Source organism: Coptis chinensis, chromosome 2 (genome assembly GCF_015680905.1).
Source record: "Coptis chinensis isolate HL-2020 chromosome 2, ASM1568090v1, whole genome shotgun sequence".
Classification (NCBI taxonomy): Eukaryota; Viridiplantae; Streptophyta; class Magnoliopsida; order Ranunculales; family Ranunculaceae; genus Coptis; species Coptis chinensis.
The window spans coordinates 56,323,045-56,339,580 of record NC_141457.1 but is presented as its reverse complement, the minus strand read 5'-3'; the positions used below and the strand labels follow the sequence as shown (position 1 = coordinate 56,339,580).

The following is a 16,536-nucleotide window of genomic DNA, read 5'->3' as shown; positions in this document are numbered from 1 at the left end:
AGGTTCTCACAATAATAGTCAAGATACAACACTGATTTTTCCACTCAAGTTTATTTACTCCGATTAATGCGGTGGGCACACTTTACCTTACAATCTCAATGACAACAAGGAAGTTCGGAGTCGATCAAACACATCTGCCACTTACTATCACACTAACCTATTCTTAATTGAGCTAGAGGTCTTTATTAGGTGTTCTTGGGGGATTAGGAGATGGTTTAAGAAGGAAGGAAATGGATATTCAAAAGGACAAGTCCGAGATAATAGAGTCTTTGATTATGTAACTAGAGAAAACCTTGTTATTTACTTTTTGCTTCTACACTTTGTTTCCATCCCTATATATATATATATATATATATATATATATATATATATATATATATATATATATATATATATATATATATATATATATATATATTTTTTTTTTTTTTTTTCTTTGGCTTTTGACTCCCTTTTATTCTATATTTTTCGAAGTTTTTATTTTATTTTTATATTTATTTTTCTTTTCTTTGGATGGAAACTTCTTTTCTTTATTTTCTGAAGCCATTAACTAACTTTGTTTACACAAGTTTTTCTCTTCTTCTTTCTTCCTCATTCTATTTTCAGACTTATCTAAATTGGGTAGGTTGAATTTTTTATTTTGTTTTGTTTTGTAACAGGGTAAAGGATTTGTGGTTTATGGAAGGCTAAAGAAAGGCTCAGAGGGGCGACTAGCGGAAAATAATTCATACGTTTGAATTTCTGGCTATATCGATCCAAAGAGGGCCTAAATTCTCGCTTAGGATATGACATAGTGATCAATCAAGTGGACGTGTGATTTCTCTATCCGGATTTTACTTCTCCCTTGTGTCATTTCTCAATTGTTTTATTTCATATAAGGCTTTAGGCTATATTCTCTCGAGGATTTGTAGAATAAGTACTCTAGCCTAGAGTTCAGAAAACTTATCTTGCTAACAATCATAGATACTCATGTAATATATTTATAGATAGATGCAAAGATTATTACCTACATATTAACCTAAGTTTCTAAAAATTATTCTAATGCAAAAGCTACGTGAGACTTCTAGATTATTAAGAGCATAGAGAAGGAAAACAATACCACTATTCCTAAGTGTATAGCATGAACTTATTTATTTATATTTTTGAATTTTTGAATTTTTGACATTTTAACTAGAAAACAAATGCATATTATACATATCTATATCCTAACAGATGCCTTAATTACATGTGTTTCTATGCCCCCCCCCCCAAACAAGAAGCATGCTTTGTCCTCAAAGTATTGTAAATAAAGAGGGTAGGAAAAATACCATTGAAACGTGTGAAATTCAGGAACATCTGCAAAACAAAGTTAGAACGTACTTATCTCCCGCATTACTCATCATCTTCCTCATCCTCTTCTTCCATAAAGAAGTGAGGTTCCTTCGCGTCTTGCCATGCCATGATAATTTGCCAGGCTTCCCGCCATTTATCATCTATTATTGCTAACCTATTAAGAGCCACTTGGTCTGACGGGGTGTAGGGTGCAACCTGATCCTCCACCTTTGCCAAGTCATTGCACGGAAAGATCGAATAATACTATTGGTGGGTCGTACAGTGTCGACCGTAATCCAATCCGTGAAACATGTACAAAAAACAGGAAAGAAACATAGCATAATACGGGAAATTAGAACAGGCATAAGAAGGTACTTATGCCTCATGCTATGGGATCGAGCTAAACTAGACATCAAGGTTCGGGGAAGGTCATGACACATACGTCCCGTGTCTAAAGCAAAGAAAAACGCCGCAAGTGGCATCATTAACGTAAAAAAAACGCCATTCCTTAAAATGTTTAGCATGATCCAAAACATAACAGTTCCTATGTTCATGGATTGGGCTACCAAAGGCGACGTTATAGTCCCCTTGGTCCTCGATCACGAAAATGCCCGCCCCATGTAGGACTCATGCAAAAACTCATAAGTGTAGACATACATATTATCTACCCAATAGCACCATGGGTCTTGTATTTCAGCGGGCATAGCAAGTCTAAGAACAAATGCTAGCAAGAACCTGGTAATTTCCATTGGTTCATTATCAATGTTGATGGAGAACACTTGTTCTCCATCTGGTTTTTCAAAGAAAATGCAGTTATCGTAAAAATAAGATGCTAGTGTTGGAGAATAAAGTGCATCAGGTCTTACCATAAGCGGTTCCCAGCCTACATATGTGATCGCTTCGCGAAACCAAGCACCGTAAGTAGTGCTTTGGAACAAATCTTCGAAAGACTGTTCCGGTATCAATGTAGGAGATGTCATCTCAAAATTATGCTCTGAAATAGCTGCGAATGATCTGGGAACACCCCGCGAAAAACTGGAATTTTTCGGTCCACGCGAAGTCGTATGCCGAAGTCTTTCTGCTTGAAGCTTGAGCACACTCGAAGATTTTGGAATTCCAGTGTTTGGCTGGTCAGCTTCACCTTGAAGCGAAAAGGCCTCGACAAAAAAATCTGAAAAAATTGCAGAGCACGAGTGCGCTCCTCTGAAGCCTTGGCAGCGCTTCGGAGGTCTTGAAACTTCGAAAATTAAGACGAAACGTGGGAATCGTGGGAGTGAAAGGTGAGTGATGGAGGTTAGGTGTAGTGTGAGTTGTGAGTGTAGAATGTATGAAGTTTATATAGGTTTTAAGTTGCTAAACGGATCGGGAAGTTGCCAAAAGGTTTTTACGGCAGTTTCAGGAAATACCAAGATTTCCAAACCCAAGCGGAAGCAACTCATTTTCTTGATTCTAAAACAAACCTAGTATCTTTTAGGTTGAATTTATGATAGAATCTACCTATTTAATCGATATCTCATCCTACCATGATACTTATTCATAGATATGCCTAAACGGCCATATTTTCACCTTGACTCCGCAATAAATTCTAAGACGAGGGTCATATAAAAATCATGCTGGAATAGATAACACCACCCCCAAACAATTTGGGAAGGTGGGATCAATATTAAACAACCACGCATAATGAAAATAACCGCATTATATTAAAATTTTCATTCGAAGTATACATTTCACTACAAAATTCAAATTACGGAAATAAAACTTACATTAAAATAAATGGCAATAATGAAACTACAAATAAAAATAGAAACATCAAACGATACTATCCCTAATCACTCCGGTACTGGTAGCGGAGGGCACACGGTCCGGGGATGGCTCCTGAGCTCCCGATGGGCCAGCACCATTCGTCTTTCGGCGATGACGCTCGTGCCTCGATGGTGTGTCCTCAGAAGGAGAATCCCCGTGAGGTGGGAATCGTGCAAGCATGTCGACCCAGAACTGGCGCTGAGCTTCTAGCTCGGCCCTCATCTGTTCCCACCTCTCATCCTCTCTCTGGGTACGGATCTTGAAGTTATGATGGATAGTTGCCTGTCGAGTCGGAGGTCTTCGCAAAATAGTGTGTTTAACGCGATGCCACGATGAATGAATTACATGCGTTGCGTTTCTCGTGATCGACCAACACCTCCGGGGCATCCGTGATCAAAACAAGTCAAGTCCTCCTCATCCTCCTCGAGGCATTCTCATTTCCACCATCCTTCTCGGCGTTCTCGTTTCCCCCATCCTCCTCGTCCTCTACCCTATCCTCAGGCAACCTCCAAACTCGTTGGACACACTCCTTATAGATGTGAGGATTTTGTGTTGTAAAACCGTCGAACTAAGTCTTCGTGGTAAAAGGCTTCAGTCGAGTACCACAAGCTATTCCAGTCTCTACTGATCATTTCGTCACCGTAAAACGGCACGAAGTGGTCGCCAGTAAAAGCTTGCTCCGGCAAAATTCGACGTTGTTGAGCCATTTTAGTGTTTGGAATGTAGTGGGGGTTTAAATGGGATGTGGTGTTGGAATTTGAATCAACGGACTTAAACAAACTGTGGTGGTAGCGCGGCGGTGGCGCGGTAGTTCAAAATTTGAAATTTTCGGTGGTTTTGGTTATTTAATTTGGTGGAGGTGGTGGTAGAAAGCTTTTAGATTAGATTGGAAGTAGATTTGAACTGTGGGCGTGGGTTAATTTGGTTTTCTTTTTATTTATTTATTTTTTTAGGTTTTTGGAGCTTTGGTGGGCGTTAATGGCGGTTTTGAGAAGATGAACGCCATTTGTTGGGCTTAAGGTAAGGTGCGCTTGTCTGTCGGTGGGCTGGTTGGGCCCAAGCCCAATTCAAATTTTGAATTTTCGATTTTTTGCGAAACTTCAAATCACAATTGCCGCTTCGTTACCGGTCCGATTTTTGCGAATGAGATATGGAAATGATCAGGAGAGAATTTCCAATCCAATATTCCATAAAACACTCTATTCCGACCGTGGATGACATATAAGATAGTGGAAAATGCCTCAAAGTGCGTGCATGACGTACGTTATGCAAAGGACTGAACTCTAAATTCATGATTATGTCAACCCGGATCGAAATACTATTAAACGACCTAAGCAACTGTAATGGGACATAAACATTCTAGGGCCGAATATTTAACACCCCACCCCCAAACAAAATTTTTTTACAACGAAGCTTAGAAAATTTGTTTTTAGCAGTGGGTCTTTTAAAGTCAGATTCCCGAGACTTCCTAGATTACTATGTTTATTCATTAATATATATATATATATATATATATATATATATATATATATATATATATATATATATATATATATTACTTTTATAATGAAAAACAATAAACAAGAAAGACATAATTCACCCCATAGAGAAACATGACTAAAAAATCCGAGAAAACATGCAAGAGTGGAAAACGTGAATTATGTTAAACGTGGACTTAGGATCCGGTACTTACAGCCACACACTCCGTAGGGAGGGCCCGGTTACCTTAATGGTGCACTCACCAATATATAGAAATGAAAGGAAATGCACCAAACACAAAAGTTGAGTCGTTTATCGTCAGATACTCGAGACTTTATCTAAACATATGTATGAACATGCAATTTATCATATATCAACAACCGAAATAGTTGTGGATCATTCCATAAATAAATATCACAGAAAACATATCCAAACACAATCAAGCACCAAGATTTCCTATGACGCAACCTAGTGAAATAAAAGCGAAGTCGGATAACCCTATTACGTAACCTAGCATGCACCTTCTTTTTCATTTTTGAACGAGTGGGTGTTCTAGTGAATAAGTGTGGAAAAGTGAATGGTTGTGGAGAATATGGTGGATATGGATAAGTTGTAGAAGGACAACATGTAAACAATGAGGATGTGGGTTTAGCACAAAACTCATTCATGGTGTGTGTAGGGACTGTTTCAAGTCTAAAAATGAAGGTGTCAAATGCTTTTGTCTTCTGAAGTATTTGTTTACTAAGTGGATTTAAAAAATTATGAAGCACAGAAAAAACAAAAGGATCGAGTGCAAACTCAAGATTCCTTTGAAAGGGTGGAAGGAGGGAAGTCGAGGTGGATGTTGTGGAATGTAGTTCTTGATAGGGTGAATCATCACCTGCTCTAAGAAACTCATCGAATTGCTCATCTAGATTGGTCATATCCTCGTTACTATGATAGTCCTCTACGTCTTTGAGAAAGTCATCTATCTCATCCTCATCCGTAATATGTGTATCGACTAGTGTTGGGATGGAAATGTTAGAGTCTGAACTTCCAAAGGAAAGAAATTTGGGCATATGATTATCATGGAACGTGTTGTTGAAATAATCTCGAGCAAAGCTCTCGATCATGCTAACCTCTCCATCCATAGGCTAATCGTAATAGCTTGTGTCTTTGTTTTAAAAACATTGACTTCAAAACAACAAGATGGCCAAAAGACATGGACATTGAACCATCGCGGGAATTAATGAGCGCATTGGCAGTTTGCCGGAAAGGGCGCCCTAAGATGATTGGGACAGAGTCGTTAATCGACTTCGTATCGAGGATGACAAAATCAGCGATAGTAAAAAATCTGAACTTTTACGGAACATTTTCGACGACACCCTTAGGATACTTAATAGACCGATCGACTAATTGCAACGTCATTTTAGTGGGTTGCATCTCGTCTAGACCTATTTGTCTATACAAATAAAACGGGAGTAAGTTAACACTAGCCCCCAAGTCTAATAACGATGTCGTCGATAAGAATCTCCTAAGGTGCATTTATGCGATGGGGCGACCGGGGTCCCTTGACTTAACTTAACAATTCCATTATGTTCGGATAGAGTTGTGAATTGTTATGTTAAAAGGCGTCTTTTGGTATATTGGTCTTACGCCTAGTAGTACACAACTCCTTAAGAAACTTAGCATGGTGTGGTAGCTTTTAATAGCCGAGGAATGGAAGGTTTATAGTTAGATTCTTGAAAACGCCCCTAATCTCCTCATAATTAGTATCTAGTTAGTTAACACGGCTAATTTTTGTGGAAATGGTGGTTTTGTCTATATTTAGGAATGGTATCACTGGATGTTTAACCGTGGCTTTCTATTTCTTAGGTTGTATTTGTGGCTGGTACCTCTACAGTGATAGGCTCTTGGGTTTCTATTTCGGTATCTAGTAAAATAGCGGTGTAGGTTACTCTTGGTGGGGTAACTATAGGCATAGTTACTTTGTTATCAACCACTCTACCGTAAGCGGAGAGTGGTGCTTAAAAGCAGTGGTGATGGGCTTTAGCTCACCTACATTTTCATATTCATTACTAGTATTATCGGTTACCTCAAAGGCTGTATTTGTTGTTTTAGGATTAGGTATTTTCGTGACACGGAAACACACCTTTGGGTCGGGCTTTATCTTGAGCCAAACTGTTGGGTTAAATTATTAACGGATTGTAGAAGCTGTTGGTTAGATTGAGCCATGGTTTGGAAAAGTTTTTGGCTCACTTGTATGAAGGTGTCAAGACGATCCGGTTGTGTGGGTATAGTAGTCACGGGTGGTGTGACTGGAACTATTTCACGTGAAATATTTATGGGTGGATTTTGATAATTATTATTTACCGGAACGATACCTCTATTAGCATTATAATTATTATAACTACCTTGACCTTGTCGAGGTTGCACTTGGTTGTTATAATTATTAAAATTACCCTGACCCTGTCCTTGTCATGGTGGAGCTTGGTTAAAACTGTGCGTTGGCCTAACATATTGATTATTGTACCCTGGAGGTGTGACGTGTTGGTTATTTCTCCAATCGAAGTTGGGATTTTGTCTCCAAGGGCGTTAGGTTCACTATTAATGGAACAAGCCTGTTCATAGGCTATAGGGACGATGGAAAGTCGGGATGTTCGAGGGCTCCAACGAAACTACATGGATTTGAATTTACGTTCATGACGGGGATAGGCTTTTGTTGAGCAGAAATGGCCTCTACCTTTTTAGTGAGTGATTCGATTAAAGTTTTCATTTCGGGATCGTGTTTAATTTCAAACATACCGGCCGCCTTAATAGATTAGAAGAACTAGCGAGCGGTGGATATCGCCACTACCCCCGGTTGTTATTTTCGCTTTAGTTTGATCCTCTAAGAATTTATAAGCCTCCGAGGCTCCTTTGCTTAAGAAACTACCACCATTCATTATGTCTAGGACTTCTTTATGGTGGTGTAGAAGTCCTTTGAAAAAGGCACGAACTAACGTGTCTTTCGCTAAGTTATGATGTGGACACTCTATAAGGAGATCGGTGAAACGATTCCAAGCCTCTGAAAATGATTCATGAGGATTTTGTCAAAAGAAATGAATCTTGGAAAGCATCTCATCCGTCTTTAGGGGTGGGTAAAATGTTCCATAAACAATTTGAACAAGTTTAGCCCACGAGTCCACGAAATTAGGGCTTTGGGCGGTTAACCAAGACGCCTTTATCGGCTATTGTAAAAGGGAATACCCTTAGTTTAATTTGTTTCGCACCAACCGTAGGATGGTGGAATGTTGTTAGGACTTGTTCAATCCTACGCATGTGCTGATAAGGTTTTTCTTGGTCTAATCCATGAAAAACGGGTAACAAATTAAAAATATTTGGGGGGATTCGGAAATCTCCCATTGGGTCTGCTAGAACGATGCAAGATTTGGGGCTATCGCTCAAGGCTTTGTAGAAGTCAAAGAGAAGAGTCTCTCCTTCGTCGGGCATTATGTCAGGTGATGTGTGTGAAATAGTAGTTAGAGGTGTAGTGGGTGGTATACTAGATAGACTTGTTTGTTGACGTTGTTGTGTAATTACGTTCGGTGTTTTTGTCCGGCCAGACTTTAATCTCATACAAGGCTAAAACCAAACTTAGCTAAACACATCAACACTCCAAACAATTCTGATATACTAGTATAAACCTCTAACAGGAGATGCGAGATGTGGAAGAAAGGAATACCTGATTGCGTCCTTGCTTCGCTTATGAATAACGTCTTGTTTACGCGTGTTTAGTGTATATAACAAGTTAGAACACTGAAAAACTTGAAAAATCAAAGTTCGAATCAAAACTGTAGAAATCCGGAAAAATCTAGCTTAGGGCGCGGGTGCACTCGCATAGGGCATGGTCGCGCTCCGTGTAACTTCAAGTTACAGTGATTTAGTATGGTCGCTTCGGTGTTCCAGCTTATGGGCAGGTAAGCCCTCCGTCGAGTCTTGGTGCGCTTCGGTGTAATTTCGCGGGACTTTTCAACGATGAAACGGAAACCCACAGTATGAATCAAACAAGGGTGGGTGGGTGAAATGGGACTTTAAGAAAAGTACTTACACTACAAAAACAATGCGAAAGTGAAACTAAGATGGCAGCGGCGCCATTTGATAAAGCATAAAATTGATTAGTTTACCTACGAAATGAACGATGAAACTCAAAACGTAAGTAAACTAAAACTAGATTATGTGTCTATATTTTATCAAAGATTCTACTCTCAATCCTATTAGATATAGTGGAGTAGAGTGATTCGTTCCACTCCTAGTCCTTCCGCATGCTGTGTTCTCTACGTATAAGTATTCTTAACTCTAAAGTCTAATGAGAGATTTACGAAGTGGCAACTAGACTACGATGCAACTACCCACAAGATGCAACTAGTCGACTATTATAACAACTATGGGAATGCTACGTTGATTCTATGATAAGGAGTTAGAGGGGGATTGATTCCACCTTAACTCGACTTAATCCTACTATCCATTTAATCGTCAGTAATCGAATTGAATCGCCCTGAGAGAACAATATGGTTACTCCTAATCCCTAATTACACATGGCATTCCTACCAATTCATAACTAGTATGTGAGCGATTAAACCCATTCTCATGGTGAACTAATCGTTTTTAGAGTGGAAAGGAAATTACGGCGACTTCTACGATAATCGAATCAAGCTTTCATCAAGGCTTCTCAACCCCTCAATGGAGGTTTAGCGAGAATCATCAGCTTATCATTCCCAATTAAATTAAAACTAAACATACTATAAAGAATTGAAATTTACTAATCTAATTTAAACAATAATTAAAATCTAATTAATAATTAAGACATGATATCAACAAGAATTTAAACTAGATCTATAAATGTAATGACAGGAAAACGAATTGAATAAGAATCTACTAATTTATTTATCTAATCAATGAAGATAAATGATTTAAGAGTTTAATCTAAAACAAGAATTGGATTTGAAACTAAACTTAATTAAAAACAATTAAATCTAGATCTAGAAGCTATTCTAATGGCTACTTTCTATTCTAAGCTACCTTATTTTTTAACCTAACTATCTACCATTAACCAAGAGTGAAGCTTTGGTTTTTATACATTCAGATCCAAAAATCGTGCATGGGCTTGGAGCCATATTTTGGGCCAGAGAATCAGGCCCAAAACCCAATTCTTTCAGTCCAAAAAGGCCTCTTCAGCTGCAGTTGGCTTCAACAAACTTTTCATCCACTTTTGCTCCTCTTATTGGGTCAAGGCTTAAACCATTAGAAAGCTCTTTCCGAGCCGGTCGTTTTGACATAAGGTAGGCCCAATTCCGAGGTCTGAGTCCAAAGATTCGGCCTTCGAAAGTTCTCACTACTGACTTTTGTGTGTTGTTTTACAGCGTTGACTTTTTCAGCTTTTGACCGGGCTTTAGAAAGGCTTTGTCTTCTTCAATCTTGGCCTTTAATTACAGAACTCCTTAGCAACCGACCTTTGCTTCTTTATCTCGCTAAAGTGGCATATTTCTGCACATAATGGACTTTAATGGACTTTGAAGCCTGAAATGCATAAAAACACGTAATCAGTGTTAACTCTTAATTATTACTCACATAATTGGTCTAAAAGTATGACTGTTACAAGGTTAAAACTACAGTTTTGGGCTCTTATCAATAATGCATGATATAAAGTCTTGAGAATCTGACTTTGAAAGACTCACATTACGTCTTAGGGATCTGACGTAAAAAGACCTAAAAATTCGGCATCAATGGTAACATCTTCCCTTTTTCTCATTCATTTCATTTACTTAATTTCTATACATTGAGGACAATGCATATGTTATGTTGGGGGAGGGTGTACTTGAGAAATGAATTTCCAAAATTAGTTTTCACAAACAAAAATATTTTTGTTTCTATATCAGCAGCATGAGAAAAATGAATTTTAATGATGAGTCTGGGATATATATTCTATACTGCTTAGTGTTGAGTTTGATAGATAGTTGATATTATTGATTTCATTACCGCTTAGACTATTTATTATGCTCGGACATAGTTCTTGTTGATAGAATTCTTTATCAAGGCACCACCATAGTACTTGGTCGGGTTTTGTGTACTTTTGCTAGAAAGAGATTTAAACCCCTAGTAAAGCTGGAAGTAGAGTTTTTAGACTTAGCGTGAGACTTTAGCTTTATACCCATTTTTGGAGAGTTCTTACGAGAAAAATCCGAGTCTTAGTAGTAACTCAACATCTTTCAGTTCTTTATGTCGTTGTAATATAGTCTCATTATTTTGTTGATTTGGTTAATCACGGTGACATCAATTTGGAGAGATAGCCATTAGGTCTTATAGTCTATTCGAAACAGAGTATCATACTGATAAGTCAAGTAGTAAACCCATTCAGCCTTTATCCCACCTAGTAGGACCATCATGTTAAACCCTTTTGCGCCTTATAATAAGCCATTTTCTTTCATAAAACCCTCTACCCTTTACCCAACTCCAGACAAGGAGTATAGCCAAAATCTTTATCAGCCATACCCATATGTTTCTGAGAATACGAGGGGCACAAGGAGGAAGAAAGAGCACAAAAGGAAGATTACAAGGAAATATCAGAGAGATACAATGAAGACCATCATTCTGTTTAAAGTGAAAGAAGCTAGTGGAAAACAAGTATATCCAGTATTAATCAAGGATATACCACTGAAAAAAAAAAAAAAAAAAAAAGTTGAACAGAATGGATGGAAAAGCTAAGACAAAGGAAGATTTTTTTCTGCAATACAAAATTTAAAGAAATCTTCCAAAGAAAGAAGCAAAACCCTTAGTGTTTTTCAGAAACAACCTTAGAATCCTTTTTACCTTTCCTTCATAAACCAATACCGAAGCCAAGTTACAACCTATGGCTTATCACTATAGTATGGTACGAAGTCTAGAATAGGTGAGAGGATGCAAAAGTGAAGGACCCGACACTTCATATGTGATTGACATTCTTTCCATGAGACTACTTTTATTCAGAAGTTTGTTTTTCAAAGTAGTATGTGGGATGTTCATATGCATTATTCTTTTCCCCACATACATGAGGTAAAATAGTAGACCATCTTCTGAGAGATTCTTTTCTGAGAGTATGACCGGTGAGGATTGAAAGTTGAGATTATCTACCTATGGTAAACTAGGAATTCCGTTTCTTGGATAGGAGAGTATAGGAGATTGACTAAGTACACACATAAGCCTTGATTGCGAATTTTGTCAATTTTTACTATCTCCCATCATAATCTATGAGTCTTTGCAGCAATGTAGTTAGCAATGGATACCGTCTGTTGGAGTAAGCACTAAGTGGGTAAGGAATTTCTCTCTCTGAAAAATACTATCATTCTTGAACATGCTATTGATTGATTTTGTGAGTATATCACCTGAAAACCCTCACGAGACTATAACTCGTCCTTTTTGGGGAACTTAAAGGTTTAAAGCCTTTTTGCATATGGTAAATGCAATCGCGATGCCTGCAAAAATGAGTTAGGATTTTATTTTTGTTATTAGGATGTGATTTTGATCACTTATCTATTTTTTATCTTATTTGCTAAGAGACTAGCAAATGGCTAGTTGGGAGTTGTGATAAGTGCTCAAAAAGTGCTATTTAACCCTCGATTATGCCTCTTGTTTAGCCATCTTAGTGGACTAATAATGTTTATAAGTTGTGTTTTAAGATTCTACAAGTGAAAAAGAGAGTTTTGTAGAATATTAGAGAAAAAGGGGTAAAATGGAGCAATTTGGAGCATTAAGAATCACATGGGAAGCCCGTGGACAATCATGGAGAAGGCCAAGGAATTGGAGCTATTAAAGATGCGACTTGGACCTATTTTAAGCCTATTTGGAACCCCAAGGCCAAAGGATTCGTTGCTTGGACCAAAGCCCGCAAAAGAGGATAGAAGGATAGAGCAGAAGAGAGAAAATAGGCTTATGCATCTGGGACACATGGATCGAGCATCCAGACGCATTGATCAAGTCTGGGACGCATAGATCGAGCGTCCAGACGCATTTATTAAGTCTGGGACGCATAAATAATGCGTCCAGACGCATGAATTAACACTGTAGCCAATTCCTTCTCAGTTTTGAAGACGAAGTCGGACTCTGGAAGAAGTCTATTTGTCTTAGGAAACAAATGATGGTTTGGAATGCTTCTAGAGCTCATTGTAACCCCTATAAATAGAGGACCTAAGTGCCTCATGTAATTTGCCAATTCACTTTATATTCTTGTCTCCTTAACTTGAGGAGAGAAGAGATTAATAATAAAAGATCGGTTTTAACTAGCTGAGTCTTAATAAATTAGTCTTTCTAGTCTTATGTTCTTCGACTCTTCTTCTTCTCGTTCTTCGTGTTCTTCCTTCTATATGGAAGGCTAATCTTCTCCTTTAAGGGAGGAGATGAAGCCGGTGCTTAAGGTTTAATGATTCTTCTGGTTTATGGTGTTCTTCAATCAGGTTAGTTCTTTATGTTTTTAGTTATTAAGGTTTTTATTTATTACAATTGAATATCATGCTAGTTTAGGGTTTTATTTATTGCAATTGAATATTTGCTAGTAACATGCTTTTATTTATTGCAATTGAATATAATACTAGAATAGAGTTTTATTTATTGTAATTGAATATTATACTATTATTCTATACTTTTCTTCTAATTGTGTAGTGTTTTAGAGTAAGGGAAGTATTCCTTGTGTTTGCCTTAGATGGTGATTCATTGAATAGCTGCCCAAGCTCACATAAAAGGAAAGAAGATACTAGTAACATGGACATAGGAACAACCTTAAGTAGAGTTAATTGTTTAACGATGTTTCACCCAAAAAGGCATCTGCACTCGCTCGATTGCCCGATTGTAGTCTACTTAGAGAACAACATGAAGCAAAAAGTCATTGAATCAAAAGCATTGGTGGATTTGAATCTCTTGAATCTATCTCTCTCATATTCTCTCCCTATTTCCAATTCTTAGCTTTAATATAAGTTTAGTTAGTTTAGTTTAGTTTAGCATTAGAATCTAAAATCTCTACAATTATAGTTTTAATCCCTCAAACCCCCTTTAGGTCCTCGTCCTTCATATAAACATACACTTAAAAGTGGAACGATACCCTACTCATCCTTTACTTATTGAGGGATAATTAGGTTTTGATACGCTTTTTTTTGTTCAACGACCATCATCTATCTACATCATCCATATACCACATCTCACACACAAAAAGAGGCTGGTCAGCGACGTGGAAGTGCTGTCGGTGGTGATGAGGGGATGAGGGAACCCTCTCCCCTTGTGATGGAGGAGATGGAATTTAGACCCCATCATGATGGAAACCCTGGTAAGTGCAAAGCTGTTGACTCGGATTATGAGAAAGACAAGCGTTTGAAGGTGGAGGGACGTGGGCAACCTAGAGGTGTTGTGTTCAGGTCTCCTAGTCGTGGAGGTGACAGCGACCTGAACCAGGAAGGACATGGTAACTTGGGGCGAGGTCACAATGCTGTGGATGGCAGTTCGTCCCCTCGTTATGGCGATGTGGGAAGCGACTTCTTCTACATTGGGCGTACGGGGAAGAAGCGCATGGTTAAATGTTCTGATTGCAGCTTCCATTCGGCCTCTATAGCGAGCTGCCTCCTGGAAGGGATAGTGCTAGATGGTGATAAAGCCGAGCTGGAGAATGAAAGTTTGGAAACGACTCTGAAGACCACAGACGTGGCTTGTTGTTTGGTGAGCTTTGTACTTGTGCCAATTTGTTGTGGTGTGAATGACAACTATTAATCATTAGCGTTCTTTGTACAGTTTTTGGTGGGGTACTACAGATTGAAGCGAACTATGCAGCGTCCTGGTAGCAGCGATGGTGGCTTGGCTGAGCTGATTAGGATGCGTACTGCCTGGGAAGCTGATAAGAAAAAGATGAAGGCCCTGAGGAAAAAAAAACATCAGGACGCGCTGGAAGAGAAGGTTGTACTGGTTAAGTCAATGATGGACCTGCGGGAACAGCTGGCGTCTGTGAATAAGTACGCCAAGCAATGTCAAGTGGTGGCACGCAAAGCGCAAAAGGAATATGATCAAACTTGTGAAGATCATGCTGTGATGGCCGAACTGTACATTGAACTGCTGGAAAAGCAAGATCGTGACGCTGAAGAAACTGCTGCACTTGTCGTAGCACATGAAGTGAGTAATATCCCTTCTACCAGCGCCGCTCTTACTGATAAACATGTTGTTGGTGATGCTTGACTGTGATGTTGGATTTGTTTTCTTGTAAGTGAAGAGGAATTTTTGGCTATTATGTTAGTTATCCTCTCTGTAAGAGAGTTAAACAATAGAACTGGTTTCTCAGGTTTGCCTGAGTAGTTCGCCTTTTGATATAGATACTCAACGAGCTAGTTTCCACGAAAGTTGCAGTTCGATATTTTGCAACACTTGTAAGAAATACCGATCTGGATTTCCTGGGTAGACCCAGCAGATTGGTGCATTCGCGAACTGGTTTCCTGACCTTGGGCAGGCAGTTCTATTGATGAAAGTCTATGGAATACATGTTTTTGCTTATGCCTGATTGCTTGTAGCTAGTGTTTCGTTTATGATGCTTGTGGTGTATAGTGGCTAGGGAGCCTGAGATTTAGCTTAAGAAAATGTTTTGCTTGTTAAGTATTGCTCAAGAGAGCGTTCTGCTTCGCGGAGAGTGTGTAGGCTTATGAAAGTGTATTGCTCGCTGAGAGCATTCTTATTTAGTTGATCCTAGAAGTATATAGGTCCTCAACTAGTGAGACTTGGAAAGGCTATAGAGCATGTTAGCTCATGAGAAGGTGCTTCTCGCAGAGAGCGTATTTAGCTTATGAAAGTGTACTGCTCACTGAGAGCGTATTTAGCTTATGAAAGTGTACTGCTCACTGAGAGCGTTCTCACTGAGTTGATCCTAGAAGTATAAGTCCTCAACTAGTGAGAATTGGAAAGGCTATGGAGCCTGTAAGCTCAAGAGAGCGTGCTGCTCACGGAGAGCGTATGTAGCTTATGAAAGCGTACTGCTCACTGAGAGCGTTCTCACTGAGTTGATCCTAGAAGTATAGGTCCTCAACTAGTGAGAATTGAAGAGGTTATGGAGCCTGTAAGCTCAAGAGAGTGTGCTGCTCGTGGAGAGTGTATTTAGCTTATGAAAGCATATGGCTCACTGAGAGCATTGAAACTCCTGAGAGTGTTAGAAATGTTCATCCACTGATGGTGCTTTTCGTGCAATGTTCGGTGTTTTGTTGATGAAATTGGATGGAGTAGATTGGAATACAAACACAAGTAAACTAAACCTGAAAAATAAAAACCATGGAATGTACAACAAAAACATTTTTATTGATAAAACCTCTTTAACAAATAAGTGTTCCAAGGGCGTGACAATGGTTTCCTTTCTTGGGTCTTAATCCAGTACGCTCCGTTGCCAACAACTCGCTCCACTATGTATGGTTCTTTCCATGTTGGTGCTAGCTTGGAGTCATCTTGAGTCTTTTTCAGAACTAGATCACCAGGTTGAAAAGAGCGAGGATGTACTCGCTTGTTGTAAGACTTTTTCAGAGTTTGATGGTAAGATGCCACTCTGATGGTGGTTAGGTTGCGCCGTTCTTCCAGCAAATTGACCTCACGAGATAGGACAGAGTCATTGTGTCTAGATTTGACGAGTTTTGATCGAGTTGTAGTGACTGTCAGCTCGGTGGGGATGACGGCTTCTGTGCCATAGCATAGGGAGAATGGTGACTCGCCAGTGCTGCAGTGAGCTCTGGTGCGATGAGCCCACAGAATGTTCTCTAATTGATTTGGCCATTGACTCTTGTTCTTTTCGATCTTTTTCTTTAAATTTTCTAAGATCGCTTTGTTGCTAGCCTCAGCTTGGCCATTGCTTTGAGCGTACTGAGGAGTGGAGAATGCATGGATGATCTTCCATTTGGCCAGAAAATCCTTGATCATTTTTCCCTTGAACTGGGGCCCATT

General features: G+C 39.0%; 1 pseudogene; it reads left to right on the top strand.

The window, feature by feature from the left end:
- Window positions 1-7,587: 7,587 nt before the first annotated feature.
- On the top strand, window positions 7,588-7,681 carry LOC147516740 (small nucleolar RNA R71; annotated as a pseudogene).
- Window positions 7,682-16,536: the final 8,855 nt, after the last annotated feature.